Source organism: Coenobita brevimanus, chromosome 101, assembly GCF_032717465.1.
Source record: "Coenobita brevimanus isolate Jiangsu-jjx chromosome 101, ASM3271746v2, whole genome shotgun sequence".
NCBI classification, from domain to species: Eukaryota; Metazoa; Arthropoda; class Malacostraca; order Decapoda; family Coenobitidae; genus Coenobita; species Coenobita brevimanus.
Genome location: NC_137054.1, coordinates 22,830,928 through 22,837,651, shown reverse-complemented (window position 1 = coordinate 22,837,651; position 6,724 = coordinate 22,830,928). Strand labels below are relative to the sequence as shown.

The 6,724-nt window shown below is 39.8% G+C and overlaps 1 pseudogene; it reads left to right on the top strand.

Moving 5' to 3' along the window:
• The first annotated feature begins 1,103 nt into the window (after positions 1 to 1,103).
• LOC145414988 (uncharacterized) lies at positions 1,104 to 2,493 on the top strand (annotated as a pseudogene).
• Positions 2,494 to 6,724: the final 4,231 nt, after the last annotated feature.

The window sequence follows — 6,724 nt, the reverse complement described above, 5'->3', positions numbered from 1 at the left end:
AGCTACCACCAACACCATCACCACCTTAGCTGCCACCTCCACCACCTCCGCCACCATCAACAACACAGCTACCACCACCGACATAGCAAGCCACCAACATCATCATCATCACAGTTACCATCACCATCACCACAACCACGGTTAAAACCATTTTCTGCTGATTAAAATAATCAGTTCGTAGCATCTGCGAAGTAACACACATCAGACTGCAGAAAATCAACTCTCTCTCTCTCTCTCTCTCTCTTTCCAAATACACATGAATCTACACGGAAATAACTTGATGTCTATTCCACTTGCGCGTATTGTAACACCAATGGTGACAGTTATGAGTGTACAAAACATCCTTCCAGAAAATTCCAGTTAACTTCAAATTAAAAACAGCCCATCTGGATCCTAATTCCAACCATCTTGCCAAGTTTCATAAATTATATTACTCCAGTTTTGGGTACACACACACACACACACACACACACGCAAAGGAATATTTGATTTATACAGTAGTCACTGCTTTCTTTTTGCCTTGAAGCTGACTATTGTTGGTTGGCTGGCTCTATGTGTGTCTTTTTCTTAGGATACGACTTCATGAGTAATTACGATATTTTTATTATACATTCAGGTTAATGCAAACAATGTAACATGATGTCATTATCTTGTACCAGCTCATAATTACAACTAATGAAATAGTCCTATATACTCCACTCAACGGGGGTGCACCACATTCCCTACACTCCGTATACTGCACATTTCCCACACTGCACATCTACAACTTTAGCAGTTTTTAGAGTACTAACGTATTTCCTACAGAGATACAGCATATCTCCTACACACAACAATCTGTTCTGTTACAATTCCTACAAGGTTCCAGATTATCTCCGACACCAAGAAAGGCAGCGAGTTCGAGCTGAGTCGAGTTTGACTCGAATTTTTGACACAAGTCGAGTCGAGGCGAGGCGAGTTTAGGCTTGACCCACCTCTATTCTTTTTTCCATTCGTCGGGCACGCGCAAAGAGGGACGACACCAATTCTTCCCTCAAGTAAGAACAGATGGCATTCGGGGCCTTGTACTCCACTGCGATCATCCTGGCTTAGCTCCCAGCCCAAGCATGGCTAGGACTGAGGGGAACATCCGATTAAATGCAGTGGTTTGCGAAGACAACTCGGGATTCCGGTACCTCCGAAATGTGCCCAGAAACAACAAACTGTACCTGCATTGCATTCAACACCCCAACTGTGGAGGAAGAGCCATCTTGTCGGAGGTAAATTTCGTAGTTTCCTGATTCATGTGACTACCGACTTTCTCAAAAACATCTTGGCGAGTTCTGCAGCCTGCAAAGTGTTTGTCAGTGCATTTCAGAACGCACACAAGCAGCTCATCAAGAGACAATAAGAAAAAAATGTGAAAAGGTTAAAATGTTACAAATGTTTAAAATGCTGTAAAATGTAAAAATGTTACAACTGATATGTTGACATTGCTGTCATTGTTTGCCATAACTGCCGTTGTTGCTGTTGCAGCTACCCCTGCTTGGCTTTTACAAAGGTCATTCACTCCCACTCATCTTCATCTTGATGACCTCAAAGTCTCAAAAGCTGTGTGATCTCACAATGCAAAAAGTGAAGGAACTCATCCCCAACTTGAATCCTGAACAAGCAATGGGTGATTTTGAAAGCAGCTCTGGTAAAGCATTTCACTCTTGCTGGCCACAGGTTTAGATTGGGGGCTGCCAGTTCCACTCTTCATAAAACCTGTACTGGAAAAATCAGAATCTGGGGCTAACTCAAGTGTACAACGACAACAGGCAGTTTAATAAGTGGGTCAAAAAGATCATGACACTAAGTTATGTGCCAGCCAACCGGATGCATGAAGCAGTTAACTATTTGTTCCAAGAAAATTTTGACGTGAATGATTATTCCCAGGCAAAGATCACTGCATTTAAAACCTGCATCACAAACTACTGGACTGGAAAAGTCACTCCAGAATGGCCCTCTGACTTCGATTTTGGCCGTGGAGCTAATAATGATGCAGAGTGATATCACAGCAGACTGAAAGCCATTGTCCGCCAGCACAAGCTTAACATCTACACTTTCATAACACATTTGAATAATCTGACAAAAGACAATTAAGGACATTGAGCGTCTGGATGCTGGCTTGGAGATCACTGGTCAGAAAAAGTTTGTCAGAAAAATTGAGCGCAGGCAGAACTGCAAAGACAAATTCTAGAATAGAACATACACACTGACCCAATACATCATTGCTGTCGTTTACACTTTTGATACCTCAGTTCCGGCATTCCTTCTTCCTGGAGACAGTTCTGATGAGAGTGGGGATGAGCAGGAGGGCCCTGACAATAACGAAGCTGGTGCACAAGATCTTCCTCCCGAACTTCGGTGCAGCATCTGCCTAAAGCGAAGGGAAAGGACAGTGGTTTTTCTGCCCTGCCGACACGCTACCTCCTGTGCAGCTTGCATAGCTATTCTTGTAGCAGCAGCAGATAATAACAACCCTGCAAAATGTCCCACTTATCGTACCTTCATTCAAGACAGGCTTGAGATATTCATTTAAAAAGTTCCACTGAAATGAATGTGCTCACGAAATCCAATTTTAAAGATGCATGTGCCAATAAAGTGAGCAATTTTGGAACTTCACAAAATCAGCTGCAACTAAGAGCGTACTGACAAGTGAAGCATTTTCTGTTTTCTAGTATATTTAATTGTAACTTGTTCTACAGTTACATTTTATATATGTATTTTTTAAAGAGAAGTAAAACAATTCCTGCATTAATATTCTCTAGCTTTTTGTATTCTCGTTTGCATAATACAACGGTGTTTCCTCTGCATATGACAGTATAACTGTAGAAGTTACGCCGGATGCACCGTTTTGTGTAGGAGATATGATGGATACTCAGTTTTTGTGTAGAAAATATGCTGGATAGTAGGTTTTGTGTAGGAAAATGGGAGAAATGGAATTCCCTCGAGCTAGACCCTGTATTGGATCATATAGCCTCGCTAGGTTACAGGAGCGCGCTACCACTCCCAGCACGGCAGTCCCGGTGTCATATGCACGGAGTGACTTTATGCTGGAAGTTACCGTTCCCTTCTCTATTAAGCCTAAATTAACCTAACCTAACCAAACCTAACCTAACCTTAACCTAACCTTAACCTAACCTTATCCTAGATCAACCTAACCTAAATAAACCTAAATTAAACTAATTTTAATTCACGAAATGACTAATTTCACAATCTGCCTGTAACAAACATATATATCTTTATTTATATATATCCATATATCGACCTATAGTTACCTACAGGTCGATAAGACATCCAACTATCTTCCTGACACATGTATTTCATACAATGTTGTTGGTAAATGGCACAAAATTTGAAATAACATGTAGATACTTTCAAAATAGATGCTAAACGGCCACTCGGCGCATGCGCACTGAGCGGAACAGTGACTTTCAGCATAAGTTACTCCGTGCATATGACACCGGGCGAGGCTCGAACTCGCAATCCCCCGATTACGAGCTTGATGCTTTACCACTGAGACACCGTGCCCCCTTTTGTGTAGGAAATATGATCGACTATGTGCAGGAAATGTGGCAGTACTCCAACTTTGTTTTGTAGATGTGACTACGCCCCCACTCAACACCCCCAGTATACTGTTATTACTTATGTAACATCCCACTATAGCTTCGTTCTCAGGAATGATTTATATCGTTCCTGTTAAACTTTACTCCGATACTGTTTTGCAAGGTGATATTTTGTGCCTATTATTGCCAATGACCTGAGGGTAAGAAGGGTAGAGCCCAATCATCTGCTTTCCCCATTTTTTTTTTTTTTTAAATTATTTTTGGGGCTTAAGAGGATGATGCCAATTTAACTTTCTTCCTCCTCTTTCAAATCGCTCTTCTTTAGCTCAGAAGAGAAGTCTTGGTAGTGAAGCGTTTTATGAACCCAGTATCTAACACCAAGAATAGAATCGTCTGCCCTTAACTGATCTAAACGTCTAGAGATAGCTTAAATGAAATTTAAAAAGAGCGTCACTGTATTGAGATGGTTATGATCGAACAACCCTGTAAGTGCAATAATGCCTGTGAATCTATGAAAATTTGTAAATCTCTCTCTCTCTCTCTCTCTCTCTCTCATTATACATTTAATAATTCTTGATGAACACAGAAAAGCTATATGAGATAAACAGAGGGGAAGAGGGAAAGCAGGCAAATTGAAACATTATACTTGGGTAAGAAATAATGTAGAGCAAGTGGTGTTAATAAGAAAGAAGAATATGCAGGAAGTCGTGATTAGAGAACCAGATAACCAATAAACATGAATATTACGAGCAAAAGGGGAGGGATAACGGGTGAAAGTGAGTGGAAAATGGCAGCTTGGAAGAACAGAAGAGAGAGAGAGAGAGAGAGATGAACTACATGGATGCATATAACTGAATGATATAATGATATTTTCTTGAAGAATTAACCTCAATATTATAAGGAAGGACTGCTTACTGAAGACTATTTTTGCTGTCAGACTGTTATACTTACCGTAGGAGAGACCCCATTCTTGTGTTTATATCTGATCCCTCTTGTTCAAAAAGTTGCCGCTGAAATGAACAAGATCATCTGAGGAGAGGAGTAATAAAATAAACAAGAAAATCACTCAGAGACTGTATCACCCGCTCCCAACAACTGGTTTAATGGGTAACTATTTAACTTTGCTCTGTGTCCTTGACCTCTAACTGAATGTTATCACACTCGAGTTACTTCGTTCTTTCCTAACCTAGCCTCTAACCGTTTCACTAAGTTTCACTCAGAGCAGATCATAATTCTTTGAGTTAATTTTGCCCAGTGACCTTGACCTTCGATCTTTCCTGCGGCCTTGACTTTTGACTGAATATTCTCAAATTAGAATCGCTTCATCCACCTTTTAACCTGGACCCCTCTACGAAGGTTCGTCTAAATTTGGTAATAACTGACCTTACAAAATGATTTTGATCTTTGTCCTCTTGTTATAAAAAAAAAAAAAGGTAAACACCTTGGTTGATCCTCAACCCATCCACTATGTTTGATGAAGTCAGATTAAATCAATTTTAGCCATTTTGTACACAGACTGACATACAGGTCGCCATTTGTCCTTGTCATCTGACACTGACCACTGACTAATTGTTCCAAACAGAATCTCCTCATTCTTGTCTAACGCTTAACCGAAATTCCAAGTTTGATTCAAATCAGGTCAAAGTAGTTTGAGATGAGCTTGCCTTATGACCTTTGACCTTTCCCTATGACTTTGATCTTTAGGTGACTGCTCTCAAATTCAAATCTTTTTATCCTTGCTTTATCTTTTATCACTTTAAAGTTTGTCCTCAATTGGACTGAAAACATTTAAGTTCTCCAAAACAAGAAGTTTCCTTCTTGCCTAATTCTCAACTCTTTCTTCAGATTGATTAAAATCAGATCGAAAGTGTATGATATTTAAAACTCCTCGGCCGTGTATAGCAATCCGAAAATGCCGGTTGGTAGACTGCGTCGTACATTCCAGAAGAGCCACCTGAAATATTGAGAAGTTCTCAGTCAGTTTTCGCGCCTACTGCTTGTTTATGCTTGATGAGTCGCGAATCGTCAGTATGGGGTGTAAACTTTGTCTGACTAAAATGTTGTCATGTTTGGTTAGACATCAGTGAGTCAAAAGACATGAAAATAATAAATTTTTAACCGGTTTTTCCACATTACAGACATAGGAAATATTTAGGTCCGCCATAGCCTAGAGATACACAGACATACACTGGACGAAAACTGCTTTTATATTGTGACCTTGACCTTAGACTGACGGCTCTCAAAACTGAACAACTTCATTCTAGCCTTACTTTCATCTGTGCCCCAAGTTTACTCAGTTGGAAAAACTACCTAACTTGATTTTCTAGCCCTGTGAGCCGACCTTTAACTTATTATTTTATGAAACAATAGGCTTACTCTGTGACTGACTCTTAACAAGTCCCAAGGTTTATTAATATCGGATAAAAGCTATTCAAATGATTGTGTTAAAGCACACACACACACACACACACACACACACACACACTCAAGCGATCAAGCATAACACCTGTTGTCACTTCCCGGGAGATGGTGTAACATCATCATCTCATAGCAACAATAAAATTAAACTGGGGCCGATGAGCTGGAATGATTAACTCTATGAATACCATGACATGTATTTTTTTTTTTTCCTTATCTGAAATCTTCTGTAGAGTTGATTTAATTTTATTTATTTGTTCATCTTATGCAGAAAGGAATGAACTAAAGATCAGAAGACTGCAGAATTGTTCCCTTTAAGAAGAAATAGGCAAAAGACCCATATTCAATAATTCGTCCGTTTCGAGAACCCGGACATTATCAGTTTAGAAAATTGGTCAAAGTCAGTGTGGAATGGAGACTGATGAAACAAAATCTTGAGCTTACCTGCAGCTTTGTGGACACTTTGCAAACTGTAGGGGTTAGACCTAGGCATGTCTTTATTAACTTTGTACTCAGGGGATCTCCTAAGCAGAATAAAACTATTTACGTTATCCAAATATAAGTGAAAATAACGACATCGTAGCAAAGTCTTTAGTGTTTGAAACAGTACCAAACAGAATAATACAGTATAAAACGTTACTGAGAGGAACTAAGAAAAAAAAGAGAGCATAGATGACAACTTAACTTCTGGCTGTGGTAGGGGTCGCCAGTTAGCTGAG